Source organism: Dendrobates tinctorius, unplaced genomic scaffold (genome assembly GCF_039654945.1).
Source record: "Dendrobates tinctorius isolate UK_male_01 unplaced genomic scaffold, ASM3965494v1 ptg000040l, whole genome shotgun sequence".
Taxonomy (NCBI): Eukaryota; Metazoa; Chordata; class Amphibia; order Anura; family Dendrobatidae; genus Dendrobates; species Dendrobates tinctorius.
This window is the reverse complement of record NW_027361708.1, coordinates 3,545,745-3,560,874: the sequence shown is the minus strand read 5'-3', so window position 1 is coordinate 3,560,874 and position 15,130 is coordinate 3,545,745. Positions and strand designations below refer to the sequence as shown.

The window sequence follows — 15,130 nt, the reverse complement described above, 5'->3', positions numbered from 1 at the left end:
CTGGGGTTCATTAACGTCAGCTGATCCCCTGCTGTGTGTCCGGCAATTTCTCCTGCTCTGTCCAGTAGTGGGAATGTGGACAGATCAGGAGAAATTGCAGTAGTAGTCTACAACAGATATTAATCTTGATCCAATTAGGCCTCTGGCTCCACTATGTTTGTAGTATTAACTCTGGGCTCCAACACCGCCAGTTGCTGCTCAGAAGTGCCGTCTGCACAGTCAACATATGCTCACAAAACTACAGATTTTAAACTTGCTCCAATTAGGCCTCTGTCTCCACTCTGTAGTATTTACCCTGGGTTCCAGCACCGCCAGCTGGTTCCCGGCAGTGTCTTTGGCACGGGTACTCCCTCCTGCCCAGCCTGGTTCCAGCACGCCAGCTGTTTCCGGGTAGTGTCAACGTCACTTTGGCTCCAAAACTTTGTCCTGTCGTGTGGTGGTCGGGTTAGCCGACTCTATGGTGCCTGCAGTTTAGGTACTTCCTATGTGGGCTGCGGGATCTGGCAATAAAGGCTGGTTCCGTAGTGCCAATAGGACAAGCACCCCCTGTAGGACTGTGGGTTTCGGTAACTGTGGCCGGCTCGCGACCTTGCAACTTTGGTTTTCATGGGTACCTTCTGCTACCCATCTGGGTTCCAGCACCATCAGCTGGTCCTCGGTAGTTCCATTGGCTCTTGTAGCTTCTGCTACCCATCCATGTTCCAGTACCGTCAGCTGGTCCTCGGTAGATCCATTGGCTCTTGTAGCTTCTGCTACCCATCCGGGTTCCAGCAACGTCAGCTGGTTCTCGGCAGTGTCTTTGGCACGGGTACTACCTCCTGCCCAGCCTGGTTCCAGCACGCCAACTGTTTCCGGGTAGTGTCAACGTCACTTTGCCACCAATACGTTGTCCTGTCATGTTGCGGTCGGGTTAGCTGACTCTATGGTGCCTGCAGTTTAGGTGCTTCCTATGTGGGCTGCGGGATCTGGCAATAAAGGCTGGTTCTGTAGTGCCAATAGGACAAGTACCCCCTGTAGGACTGTGGGTTTTGGTAACTGTGGCTGGCTTGCAGCCTTGCAACTTTGGTTTTCATGGGTGCCTTCTGCTACCCATCCGGGTTCCAGTACCGTAAGCTGGTTCTCGGCAGTGTCTTTGGCTTAGGTGCCTCCTTCTCGGTATTCGAGTTCCAGCAAGGTCTGCTGGTCCTTGGTAGTGCGTTCTGGCACAGGTACCTCCTGCTTAGTAACCAGGTTCCAGTACCATCAGCTGGTCCTCGGCAGTGCCATTGGCTCTTGTTACTTCAACTGCTCCTCCGGGTTCCAGCACCGTCAGCTGGTCCTTGGTAGTTCCATTGGCTCTTGTAGCTTCTGCTACCCATCCGGGTTCCAGTACCATCAGCTGGTTCTCAGCAGTGCCTTTGGCTTAGGTGCCTCCTTCACAGTATCTGAGTTCCAGCAACGTCTTCTGGTCCTTGGTAGTGCTTTCTGGCACAGGTACCTCCTGCTTATTAACCGGGTTCCAGTACCATCAGCTGGTCCTCGGTAGTTCCATTGGCTCTTGTAGCTTCTACTACCCATCCGGGTTCCAGTCCCGTCAGCTGGTCCTCGGTAGTTCCATTGGCTCTTGTAGCTTCTGCTACCCATCTGGGTTCCAGTACTGTCAGCTGGTCCTCGGTAGTTCCATTGGCTCTTGTAGCTTCTGCTACCCATCTGGGTTCCAGTATGGTCAGCTGGTCCTCGGTAGTTCCATTGGCTCTTGTAACTTCTGCTACCCATCCGGGTTCCAGTACCGTCAGCTGGTCCTCGGTAGTTCCATTGGCTCTTATAGCTTCTGCTACCCATCCAGGTTCCAGCACCGTCAGCTGGTTCTCGGCAGTGTCTTTGGCACGGGTACTCCCTCCTGCCCAGCCTGGTTCCAGCACGCCAGCTGTTTCCTGTTGTGTCAACATCACTTTGCCACCAATTTGTTGTCCTGTCAAGTTGCGGTCGGGTTAGCCGACTCTATGATGCCTGCAGTTTAGGTGCTTCCTATGTGGGCTGCGGGATCTGGCAATAAAGGCTGGTTCCATAGTGCCAATAGGACAAGCACCCCCTGTAGGACTGTGGGTTTCGGTAACTGCGGCCGGCTCGCTGCCTTGCAATTTTGTTTTACATGGGTACCTTCTGCTACCCATCCTGGTTCCAGTACTGTCAGCTGGTTGTCGGCAGTGCCTTTGGCTTAGGTGCCTCCTTCTCGGTATCCAAGTTCCAGCAACGTCTGCTAGTCCTTGGTAATGCTTTATGGCACAGGTACTTCCTGCTTAGTAACCGGGTTCCAGTACCATCAGCTGGTCCTCGGTAGTGCCATTGGCTCTTGTTCCTTCTGCTACTCATCCGGGTTCCAGTACCGTCAGCTAGTTCTCGGCAGTTCCTCAGCCTTCTTGTACCTTCTGCTACATTTCCATGTTCAAACTTTTTGAAATGGTTTTTGGTAATAACTCTGGATCTCCCTGACGACGACCCTGAAGATAACGACCCTGAAGACCACCCCGAAGAAGACCAAAAAGATGACCCTGAAGAAGTTGACCAAGAGGACAAAGAACATGAAGACAACCACCAAGATACAGAACAACAAGAGATAGAAGACCAAGAAGCAGAAGAACAAAAAGCAGAAGAACATTAAGCATAAGACTAAAAATCAGAGCAAAAGATATTATCTAAATTATAAGCAGAAGAAGACTAAGCAGTGTATGGGGGTGAGTCCGTTCCTCCTCGTGGTGCCCCTGGAAAATGCCTGCTTGCTGCAGGCCAAACTGAACGCGGACAAATCCTGTTGTAAATCTTTTGTGACAGGCAGAACGGAAGGTGTAATCTTCAAACTTTTATAGATAACAACTACAGGAATGCCTGTCACAAATAAGAATATGATGAAGAAGAAGAATAGGAAGAAGATGAAGAAGTAGAATATGAAGAAGAATAATAGTTGAATAAGAAGAATATGAAGAATGTAAAAAAAAGAATAATAGAAAGAAGGTGAAGAAGAGGAAGATGAATAAGGTGAAGAAGAAGTTGATGAAAAAGATGCTGCTGCTGCTGAGGATCATGAAGGAGAAAGTGTGGGAGAAGTAAAAAAGAAGGTGAAGAGCATGGAAGTAGTGAAACATACATATCTGACAAAATATAAAAAGGTTAACATAGTCAGTATCTTTGTAACTCCGAACGTCTTAAAAAAAAAATTTATTCCTGCTATTCCATTTGATTGGGCTAAACCTCTATGCCTTTAATGTCTCCTGCACCTCCCCCTATACATTCTACATTATTCTTAGTTGTTTCCCTTCATGTAGAATTGACCTACAAGGAAAGAAAGGATTTATTTAAATTCCGATATTTCTGTCCCATTGACTTGCATTGGTTTCCGGTATCGGAATCGGCGATATCCGATACTTTTTGGGTATCGGTCCGATCCGATATTTCCCGATATCGGAAGGTATCGCTCAACACTACTCCTTACTGTTAAAGGTGGATTTTCTATTTCTTGTTGTAATGGGTATTTGTTCCAAAGGCGTCACTGTAATGACACTTACATTTTTATTATGTACAAAAGTAAGATGTTTTAATAGACTTTGTTTCAGAAAGCCTTTTTTAATGTTGTGTCTGTGCCATTGATGCGGCTCTTCTTTGTGTCGTAAGACTGACATATTGGAGTCTGCATATACACGTGACCACATACACAATGAAATCAGAGTTGAAGGATAATTTTTGTTTATGTGTGAACAAGGTTCTATAGTTTTTTAATAGAACTTATTTAGTCCTGCATTTTAAGATCTTACAGCATGAGCATCACTTGTTTCCATATTTGTGCACACCTGTTTTAGTGGTGTCTTTTTCCTTGTTGTTTTCTCTACTTTTATTTTTAACCAATTCCTCTGCGGTTCGTACAAGACTAGGAGCTAGATTGCTTTTAATTGTTTTACCTCTTTGGAAAACAATCGTGGGTTGTGGGGGAACAAATTATTTTTTGAGGCGGTACCAATACTTGTTTAGAATACACAGTACACATAGTTTGGTTACCCCTGTTGTAGGTTGTGATAAAACTATATTTCCATTTACTTGTCTGCTCTTTTGTATTGGTTTTGGTAGCTGACTTCTTTAAACACTTTGTGAAAGGGACAAATTTTTCTGATAAGCTTTTTTTTTTTTTTACTAGAGAATGAGGAAATACGTCTTATACATCGAAACTGACTTAAGGCCGGGGTCAGACTTGGAAGAAACTTGCGTGAGTCTCGCACGTCAGTACCCGGCACTGCCTCTGGCACTCGGATTGGAGCGTTCAGCTGCATGTATTTCTATGCAGCTGAACGCTCCATTCCTGAATGCCGGTAGCAGTGCCGGGTATCGAGGTGCGAAACTCGTGCGAGTTTCTTGCAAGTCTGACCCCTGCCTAAGGGAATATTACATTTCCTTTTGGGGTAATGTGTGCTGTATAAATCTAGGTTTTCATTTATATCCACTGGTTTAAAGTGGGTTTTACTAGTAAGGTGAAGGAGAGTCCCCATGAATTCTGGATTAATTTGTGAACAAATGAAACCACCTCTTTTATACTGCCCCTCCATATGATGAACAGATCATCTATATAATGGCGGTAATAACAAATGTGTTTGACGTATTTGGAAACATTTTTTAGAAGGATTTTTTTTAAAGGCTGTTTTTTTTACATATTTTTAAAAAAAAGTAATACAAGCAACTTGAGAATAAACAAGGAGCAAATTGAGGAAAGGGTTATAAAACAAAACTAAATCAATTGGTACTGTGTTTTTTTAAATAAAAATAAGAAACGTAAAATAAAAGCAAAAAGACAGAATAGACTTTTTGGGATTCATTTGAAGTGATGGATTTGTACAGAGAGGGAGATGACCTGTTTGGGGAGGTTTTCTTTTTTTTCTGGTTGAATGTGCATACTTGAACAGAAATCAATTTGACATTTTATCTTAGAATGCTACAATATATTGCTCCCTCTCTCTGTATATATATTGTAAGGTAGTGCTTGTCATTAAGGTAGGGGATACTCGCTAGGCAGTCGATAAATCAGGTCTGGCACAGGTTTCTCAACAAAACTCAGTCCATTCAGTTTATTATGCAGCATAAACCATCAACAGCAACAGAAATTTCATATCAAATCAGCATAGCGTCCATGACAGAGCTCTGCTCTGTTATCCCCGTGATCACACAGGCTTTGTTACGTCCAGTACACAGGCTCTCTAGCCTCACAGTTATATCCCCTGTCAGGGTTATCTCATGGCTGCTTCTCAGTGCAGACGTTCATTCCCTCCAGGGAACTATCAGACACACGTCTCCACGTGTACTCAGGAAGGCAGACACGTCAGCCAGACGAGACCTTCCATACAAACCAACCAGGTCCAAGCATTTACTCATGTGACCTACCCTGGCCACCTTATATGGTCCGTAGCCACGCCCACTGGATCACATGGCTATGACCTCATCACAGGTCCTTCAATCATTCACACACATATATGTTGTGAGTTCATTCTCCCCTTCGTCACTGTGGTCTGGTGAACTCCCTATTCTGGTAAAGGAAGGTAATGAGCCTGATTATCAGGCACCTGAGCCTAATGAGGATGACTGGCTGAGTGGAGTCACGGACTCGATATAAGGCTGCCGACGCCCTTCTGCCCTGCGGGTGATTTCTCTGTGGACTTCTAGGACACCAGTCTGATTCCTGCTCCTCTAAAGCTAAGTTTTCTGCGTTGCCTGTTGGCATTTGTGTTTTGTTTTTGTTTTCCTTGCTTTTCTGGATTCTGCCATTCCCTGCTGGGGTGAGCTGAATCTCCTTTTGCCGGTTGCTCTGTCTTCAGAATATTCCTGAGTACTGACATAGCTTTTTTGAAGCCTAGCGTCTTCAGGGCCTTTTTCACTGTCAGTCTGTTGGCTCTTATTTTCATAGGGTTTTTCACGGATTGCAGACAGCAGCCTTCCTGTCCTTTCCTATCTAGTTAGCCTGGCCCCGTCTTTGCTCAGTCTATCTTTCTGTGTGTGTTTGTGTTTTCATCTTGCTTCACCGTCATTATATGTTGGGGGCTGCCTATTGCTTTGGGGTCTGCTCTGGGGCAGTTTAGATTTCCCCTTTCTTTCTTTAGGCCTATTTAATTCTCCGGCTGTGATCGAGGGGTCTAGGGCATCGTAGGAACCCCCCACGGCTACTGCTAGTTGTGTTGATAGGTTCAGGGGTCTGCAATCCGATAGCTGCCAACTTCTCTGGTTTTCTGGACTTAGCTAGCATTTCTGTTTTTGCCTCCTACGGTGACTCAATCATAACAGAATCACCCTCCATACCGCAGATCCTAGGGTACTCAATAGCAGGAAAGAATTGTGTTTAAAAAAAAAAAAAAAAAAAGTGTGTGTATATTCTTTCCTCTATATCTCTGAGGCCGTAGGGGGAATTTTTTTTTGTCTCAATGGAGATAGAGCAATTGTCTGATCGTGTGGAGCAGCTCGCTGCGGAAGTGCGCAGAATTTCCGCCTACCTTGCTCGTTCGCATGCTGTTGAACCAAAGATCCCTACACCTGATGTATTTTTTGGGGATCGATCTAAATTTTTGAGTTTCAAAAATAATTGTAAATTACTTTTTGCCTTGAAGCCTAAGGCTGTGTGCACACGCTGCGGATTTTGCTGCGGTTCTGCAGCGGTTTTGGCCGCTGCGGACCCGCAGCAGTTTTTGCTGCGGTGTACAGTAGCATGATTCCCTATGGGAATCAAAAACCGCAATGCAGAAGGTGCGGAATTTTCCGCGCGGATTATCTGCGGTTTTCAATCCGCAGAAAGAATTGACATGTCAATTCTTTCTGCGGATTCCGCTGCGGTTTGCCATCTCCTCCATTGAGGAGATGAAAAACCGCAGGGCAAAACCGCAGAGCAATCCGCAGGTAAAACCGCAGGTCTTTTGACCTGCGGTTTCACCTGCGGATTTTACAAAATCTGCGCGGATCAATCCGCACCTAATCCGCAGCGTGTGCACACAGCCTAACTCGTCAGGGAGCTCCGCGCAGCAGGTTAAAGTTGTCATCTCTTTGCTGCGTGGCGATCCCCAGGATTGGGCGTTTTTTTTGAAACCAGATGATCCTATTCTGACTAATATGAACGCATGCTTTCAAGCTTTAGGGTTGTTGTATGACGAACCTAATGCTATTGATCAGGCTGAAAAGACCCTGTTGGCATTGAACCAGGGTCGAGATTCTGCAGAGTTGTTCTGTCAAAAGTTCCGAAAGTGGGCGGTCCTTACTACCTGGAATGATAATGCCTTGGCTGCTCTCTTTCGGAAGGGTTTGTCAGAAGCCGTAAAAGATATTATGGTGGGATTTCCTGTTCCCTCTGGTCTGGAAGATTTTATGTCATTAGCCATTCACGTTGATCGGCGTTTACGTGAGCGCAGGATTGCACGAGAGGTGTTGCCACAGGTTGAACACACGTCTGAACCTATGCAATGTGATAGAGTTTTTTCTAAGGCGCAACATCAGGAGTTCAGAAGGCGTAATAAGCTGTGTTTTTTCTGTGGAGATGCCTCCCATATTATTTCTGTTTGTCCTAAACGAGAGAAACGCTTTGCACACACGTTTTCTGTTGGTGGTGTTCAACCTAAGTTTCTTCTGGCAATTACTCTGATCTGCTCCCTGTCCACAGTTTCCGCCAAGGCTTTTGTGGATTCGGGAGCAGGGCTAAACCTAATGGACTTGGATTTTGCTAAACGTTGTGGATTTCCTATGACACCTCTGCAGACGCCTATCCCTTTGAGGGGGATTGATGCTACTCCTTTGGCTAAAAATAAACCTCAGTTTTGGACCCAGGTGGTCATGTGTGTCGCCCCAGACCATCAAGAAAATTGCAGATTTTTGGTGTTGCATGGTGTGCATGATGCCGTTGTTCTGGGGTTTCCCTGGTTGCAAATTCATAATCCAGTTTTGGATTGGAAATCTGTGTCTGTGGTGAGTTGGGGTTGTCGGTGTGCCTTTAGTGAGGCTCCGGTTTTTTCCACCTCTCCTCAGTCGCATGATGTTCCTGACTATTTGGCGGACTTTTATGGTGTATTTAGTGAGAATGAGTCTGCGTCCTTGCCTCCTCATAGGAGTTATGACTGTGCAATTGAACTGAGCCCGGGGTGTAAATTTCCCAAGGGTCGGCTCTTCAATTTATCTGTACCCGAGCACAAGGCTATGCGGTCCTATATTAAGGAGGCGTTGGAGAAGGGTCATATTAGACCATCCTCTTCACCCTTAGGTGCAGTTTTTTTTTTTGTGGCCAAAAAGGATAGTTCTTTAAGGCCTTGTATTGATTATCGTGCCCTCAATAAAATTACTATTAAATATCAGTATCCGTTACCCCTGATTTCGGATCTATTCTCTAGAGTTAGAGGTGCTTGCTGGTTTACCAAGCTTGACCTCAGGGGGGGCGTATAATCTTATCCGCATTAAGCAGGGGGATGAATGGAAGACGGCGTTTAATACTCCGGAGGGACATTTTGAGTACCTGGAGATGCCTTTTGGGCTCACTAATGCCCCTTCTGTCTTCCAGTGCTTCATGAACGATATTTTCCGAGACTTTGTCGATAAATTTTTGATTATCTATTTGGATGATATTTTGATCTTCTCCAAGGATTGGGATTCTCATGTGGAACATATTCGGACTGTGTTCCGGATCTTGAGGGAGAATTCCCTGTATGTCAAAGGATCGAAATGTCTTTTTGGAGTACAGAGGATTTCATTTTTGGGATTTATTTTGTCTCCGTCAACTATTGAAATGGACCCGGCCAAGGTACAGGCCATTTATGATTGGGTTCAGCCCACTTCTTTGAAGGCTCTCCAGAAGTTTTTGGGTTTTGCTAATTTTTATCGGAAATTTATAGCAAAATTTTCCAGTATTGCCAAGCCATTGACTGATCTGACTAAGAAGGGTGCTGATGTGTTGAATTGGTCTCCGGAGGCTGTTGCTTCCTTTCAGGAGCTGAAGGGAAGATTTACCTCCGCCCCGGTTTTGCGGCAACCTGATGTCTCACTCCCATTCCAGGTAGAGGTGGATGCTTCTGAGATTGGTGCAGGAGCTGTTTTGTCCCAAAAGGATCCTGTAATATCTAAAATGAATCCCTGTGCTTTCTTTTCCCGAAAGTTCTCTACATCTGAATGTAACTATGATGTGGGGAATCGGGAACTGTTGGCCATGAAATGGGCATTTGAGGAGTGGAGACATTGGTTGGAGGGAGCTAAACATCAAGTTGTGGTCCTCACTGACCACAAGAATTTGATTTACCTAGAGTTGGCTAAACGCTTGAACCCTAGACAGGCTAGGTGGGCCTTGTTTTTTACACGTTTTGATTTTGTGGTCTCTTTTCTTCCTGGAACTAAGAATGTCAAGGCAGACGCCCTCTCTAGGAGTTTCTTTGCTGATTCTCCTGTGGTGACCAAGCCTGCTTCCATCTTAGGCAAAGGGGTAGTTCTTTCTGCCATCTCGCCCGATTTGAGACTTGCTCTGCAAGAGTTCCAGGAGGACAAACCTGAGCGTTGTCCCAGTGGAAAGTTGTATGTTCCTGACCAGTGGAAGAAGAGAGTGATGTCTGAAGTTCATTGCTCTGCATTGGCTGGTCATCCAGGTATTTTTGGTACTAGAGATCTGGTGAGTCGCTCTTTTTGGTGGCCCACCTTGTCTCATGATGTCAGGAATTTTGTGCAGTCCTGTGGGACTTGCTCCCGGTCTAAATCTTGTTCTCGCTCTAGTGGGTTGTTGATGCCTTTGCCGGTCCCCAGGAGGCCATGGACCCATATTTCAATGGATTTCATCTCTGATATGCCGGTCTCTCAAAGAATGACTGTTATTTGGGTGATTTGTGATAGGTTTTCTAAGATGGTTCATCTTGTACCACTCCCTAAGTTGCCATCTTCCTCTGAGTTGGTGCCCCTGTTTTTGCAACAGGTGGTTCGCTTACACGGGATTCCTGAGAACATTGTATCTGACAGAGGAGTTCAGTTTGTGTCTAGATTTTGGAGGACTTTCTGTTCCAAGCTGGGAATTCAGTTGTCCTTCTCCTCTGCTTTTCACCCTCAGACCAATGGGCAGACAGAGAGAACAAACCAGACCTTGGAGTCGTATTTGAGATGTTTTATTTCCGCTGATCAGGATGATTGGGTTTCATTTTTGCCCTTGGCCGAATTTGCTTTAAATAATAGAGCTAGTTCTGCCACTTTGATGTCACCTTTTTTTTGTAACTTTGGGTTTCATCCTCGATTTTCTTCAGGGCAGGTGGAGCCTTCTGCCTGCCCAGGTGTTGACACTGTGGTGGAGAGAATGCACCAGATCTGGGACCAAGTGGTGGATAAGTTATCTCTCTCCCAGGAAAAGGCCCAGCGGTTTTCCAATCGACATAGGACCATTGGTCCCCAGTTTAAGATTGGTGATATGGTGTGGTTATCATCAAAAAATATTGCTATGAAGGTGGCTTCTCCTAAGTTTAAGCCTAGATTTATTGGACCTTACAAGATTTTGGAGATTATTAATCCGGTCTCTTTTCGTTTGGCTCTTCCTGTCACATTTAAAATCCATAATGTGTTCCATAAGTCCTTGTTGAAGAGGTTTGTTGAACCAGTTGTTCCTGGGGTGGCACCTCCAGACCCTGTATTGGTTGAAGGTAACATGGAATATGAGGTAGAGAAAATACTGGATTCCCGTCTGGCTAGACGGAGACTCCAGTATTTGGTTAAGTGGAAGGGTTATGGTCAGGAGGATAATTCCTGGGTCTCTGCCTCTGATATTCATGCCAAAAGATTGGTGCGTGCCTTTCATCGGGCTCACCCTGATCGCCCTGGTGGCGTGGTTGAGGGTTTGGTGACCCCTCCTCAAGGGGGAGGTACTGTTGTGAGTTCATTCTCCCCTTCGTCACTGGGGTCTGGTGAACTCCCTATTCTGGTAAAGGAAGGTAATGAGCCTGATTATCAGGCACCTGAGCCTAATGAGGATGACTGGCTGAGTGGAGTCACGGACTGGATATAAGGCTGCCGACGCCCTTCTGCCCTGCGGGTGATTTCTCTGTGGACTTCTAGGACACCTGTCTGATTCCTGCTCCTCTAAAGCTAAGTTTTCTGTGTTGCCTGTTGGCATTTGTGTTTTGTTTTTGTTTTCCTTGCTTTTCTGGATTCTGCCATTCCCTGCTGGGGTGAGCTGAATCTCGTTTTGCCGGTTGCTCTGTCTTCAGAATATTCCTGAGTACTGACATAGCTTTTTTGAAGCCTAGCGTCTTCAGGGCCTTTTTCACTGTCAGTCTGTTGGCTCTTATTTTCATAGGGTTTTTCACGGATTGCAGACAGCAGCCTTCCTGTCCTTTCCTATCTAGTTAGCCTGGCCCCGTCTTTGCTCAGTCTATCTTTCTGTCTGTGTTTGTGTTTTCATCTTGTTTACCGTCATTATATGTTGGGGGCTGCCTATTGCTTTGGGGTCTGCTCTGGGGCAGTTTAGACTTCCCCTTTCTTTCTTTAGGCCTATTTAATTCTCCGGCTGTGATCGAGGGGTCTAGGGCATTGTAGGAACCCCCCACGGCTACTGCTAGTTGTGTTGATAGGTTCAGGGGTCTGCAATCCGATAGCTGCCAACTTCTCTGGTTTTCTGGACTTAGCTAGCATTTCTGTTTTTGCCTCCTACGGTGACTCAATCATAACACATATACTTTATACGTTGTAGACACCTGACCCTAGGTGGGTTGGTAGGTGATTGATTCCACCCGTCTCACCATTCACCTGAAGGCTTCTCCCTATGTTTTGTTCTCCCTGGAACAAAACATCAGCTCTGCTGATCATCACACAATCAAGCCTTCATCCCAAGGCCACCCACCATGGGATACATAACGATCAGTTAGGACCCTGTTGCCACTCTGGACATGGCTATCCGTCCCTCCTGGGACACCCACACAGTGCCCCCTAGTGGACACAGTGGTCACTACACCACTATATATATATATATATATATATATATATATACACAGTCATGGCCAAAAGTATTGACACCCCTGCAATTCTGTCAGATAATACTCAGTTTCTTCCTGAAAATGATTGCAAACACAAATTCTTTGGTATTATTATCTTCATTTAATTTGTCTTAAATGAAAAAACACAAAAAGAATTGTCCTAAAGCCAAATTGGATAAAATTCCACACCAAACATAAAAAAGAGGGTGGACAAAAGTATTGGCACTGTTCGAAAAATCATGTGATGCTTCTCTAATTTGTGTAATTAACAGCACCTGTAACTTACCTGTGGCACCTAACAGGTGTTGGCAATAACTAAATCACACTTGCAGCCAGTTGACATGGATTAAAGTTGACTCAACCTCTGTCCTGTGTCCTTGTGTGTACCACATTGAGCATGGAGAAAAGAAAGAAGACCAAAGAACTGTCTGAGGACTTGAGAAACCAAATTGTGAGGAAGCATGAGCAATCTCAAGACTACAAGTCCATCTCCAAAGACCTGAATGTTGCTGTGTCTACCGTGGCAGTGTCATCAAGAAGTTTAAAGCCCATGGCACTGTGGCTAACCTCCCTAGATGTGGACGGAAAAGAAAAATTGACAAGAGATTTCAACGCAAGATTGTGCGGATGTAGGATAAAGAACCTCGACTAACATCCAAACAAGTTCAAGCTGCCCTGCAGTCCGAGGGTACAACAATGTCTACCCGTACTATCCGTCGGCGTCTGAATGAAAAGGGACTGTATGGTAGGAGACCCAGGAAGACCCCACTTCTTACCCCGAGACATAAAAAAGCCAGGCTGGAGTTTGCCAAACCTTACCTGAAAAAGCCTAAAACGTTTTGGAAGAATGTTCTCTGGTCAGATGACACAAAAGTAGACCTTTTTGGGCAAAGGCATCAACATAGAGTTTACAGGAGAAAAAAAGAGGCATTCAAAGAAAAGAACACGGTCCCTACAGTGAAACATGGCGGAGGTTCCCTGATGTTTTGGGGTTGCTTTGCTGCCTCTGGCACTGGACTGCTTGACCGTGTGCATTTCATTATGAAGTCTGAAGACTACCAACAAATTTTGCAGCATAATGTAGGGCCCAGTGTGAGAAAGCTGGGTCTACCTCAGAGGTCATGGGTCTTCCAGCAGGACAATAACCCAAAACACACTTCAAAAAGCTCTAGAAAATGGTTTGAGAGAAAGCACTGGAGACTTCTAAGGTGGCCAGCAATGAGTCCAGACCTGAATCCCATAGAACACCTGTGGAGAGATCTAAAAATGGCAGTTTGGAGAAGGCACCCTTCAAATATCAGGGACCTGGAGTAGTTTGCCAAAGAAGAATGGTCTAAAATTCCAGCAGAGCATTGTAAGAAACTCATTGATGGTTACCGGAAGCGGTTGGTCGCAGTTATTTTGGCTAAAGGTTGTGCAACCAAGTATTAGGCTGAGGGTGCCAATACTTTTGTCCGGCCCATTTTTGGAGTTTCGTGTGAAATGATCAGTGTTTTGCTTTTTGCTTCATTCTCTTTTGCGTTTTTTCATTTAAGACAAATTAAATGAAGATAATAATACCAAAGAATTTGTGTTTGCAATCATTTTCAGGAAGAAACTGAATATTATCTGACAGAATTGCAGGGGTGTCAATACTTTTGGCCATGACTGTATATATATATACACACTCACTGGCCACTTTATTAGGTACACCTGTCCAACTGTGTGTTAAGACTTAATTTCTAATCAGCCAATCACATGGCGGCAACTCAGTGCATTTAGGCATGTAGACATGGTCAAGACAATCTCCTGCAGTTCAAACCGAGCATCAGTATGGGGAAGAAAGGTGATTTGAGTGCCTTTGAACGTGGCATGATTGTTGGTGCCAGAAGGGCTGGTCTGAGTATTTCAGAAACTGCTGATCTACTGGGATTTTCACGCACAACCATCTCTAGGGTTTACAGAGAATGGTCCGAAAAAGAAAAAAAATCCAGTGAGCGGCAGTTCTGTGGCCGGAAATGCCTTGTTGATGCCAGAGGTCAGAGGAGAATGGGCATACTGGTTCGAGCTGATAGAAAGGCAACAGTGACTCAAATTGCCACCCGTTACAACCAAGGTAGGCAGAAGAGCATCTCTGAACGCACAGTGCGTCGAACTTTGAGGCAGATGGGCTACAGCAGCAGAAGACCACACTGGGTACCATTCCTCTCAGCTAAGAACAGGCATCTGATGGCTACTTTCAGCAGGATAATGCGCCATGTCATAAAGCTCGAATCATCTCAGATTGGTTTCTTGAACATGACAATGAGTTCACTGTACTCAAATGGCCTCCTCAGTCACCAGATCTCAATCCAATAGAGCATCTTTGGGATGTGGTGGAACGGGAGATTCGCATCAGGGATGTGCAGCCGACAAATCTGCGCCAACTGTGTGATGCCATCATGTCAATATGGTCCAAAATCTCTGAGGAATGCTTCCAGCACCTTGTTGAATCTCTGCCACGAAGAATTGAGGCAGTTCTGAAGGCAAAAGGGGGTCCAACCCGTTACTAGCATGGTGTACCTAATAAAGTGGCCAGTGAGTGTATATAATGTCCATAGCCTGTTTTTAACAATACTGGAAAAACAAGAGTTTTCAGGATTTTAACCACACCCACATCTGATGGGGTTGTATATAAAACTCCCCATATGTCACATCACTTCATACACCTGAGGAGGGCTCATTCAGAGCAGAAACTCATGTTTTTAAAAGAGCACTTAAAAAAAGATTTTTAGAATAAATTGAATTCAATGAGGTTTGGATGCGTTCAACAAACTGTTCGGTGAACTGTTCAGCGAACTGTAGCATTGCTTGGAAAACTGATTGACAGGTTGGTCACACTTGTCAAACATAGTGTTTGACAAGTGTGACCAACTTCTTTACTATTGAGTCTGCCTATGCAGCATCAGTAGTAAAAAGATATAATGATAAAAATAATAAAAAAAATTAAAAAATCGAGATATTCTCACCTTACGGCATCCTCCGCAGCGTCCCCAGGCCTCAGCGATGCTCCTGGCAAGTCCCGTTCCCAGCGATGCCTTGCGACAATGACCCCAAATGACATAGCATCATGCGAGACCGCTACGTCATTAAAGGTCATTGTCGCAAGGCATCGCTGGGAACGGGACTTGCCGGGA

General features: G+C 45.2%; 1 protein-coding gene across 2 annotated transcripts in view; it reads right to left on the bottom strand.

Moving 5' to 3' along the window:
• LOC141088646 (pulmonary surfactant-associated protein D-like) overlaps positions 1 to 15,130 on the bottom strand; it is a 263,348-nt gene that overhangs the window by 28,362 nt on the left and 219,856 nt on the right. The gene's annotated exons all lie outside the window — the stretch shown is intronic.